Source organism: Bison bison, unplaced genomic scaffold (genome assembly GCF_000754665.1).
Source record: "Bison bison bison isolate TAMUID 2011002044 unplaced genomic scaffold, Bison_UMD1.0 scf7180017864383, whole genome shotgun sequence".
Classification (NCBI taxonomy): domain Eukaryota; kingdom Metazoa; phylum Chordata; class Mammalia; order Artiodactyla; family Bovidae; genus Bison; species Bison bison.
Genome location: NW_011494955.1, coordinates 9,455,151 through 9,455,683, shown reverse-complemented (window position 1 = coordinate 9,455,683; position 533 = coordinate 9,455,151).

The window sequence follows — 533 nt, the reverse complement described above, 5'->3', positions numbered from 1 at the left end:
TCTCTTTATTGTGGCGTTTCCTCACTGTGTGTGGGTTTGTACAGGTGGCTTGTCAAGGTTTCCTGGTTAGGGAAGCTTGTGTCGGTGTTCTGGTGGGTGGAGCTGTATTTCTTCTCTCTGGAGTGCAATGAAATGTCCAGTAATGAGTTATGAGATGTCTATAGTTTTGGGGTGACTTTGGGCAGCCTGTATCTTGAAGCTCAGGGCTGTGTTCCTTTGTTGCTGGAGAATTTGCTTGGTATGCCTTGCCCTGGAACTTATTGGCCCTTGTGTGGTGCTTGGTTTCAGTGTCGGTATGGAGGCATTTGATGAGCTCCTGTCAATTAATGTTCCTTGGAGTCAGGAGTTCCCTGGAATCAGGGTTTGGACTTAAAAGTCTCCTGCTTCCGGTTATCGGTCTTATTTTTACAGTAGTTTCAAAACTTCTCCTTCTATACAGCACCATTGATAAAACATCTACATTAAAGATGAAAAGTTTCTCTACGGTGAGGGTCACTCAGAGAGTTTCACAGGGTTACATGGAGAAGAGAAGA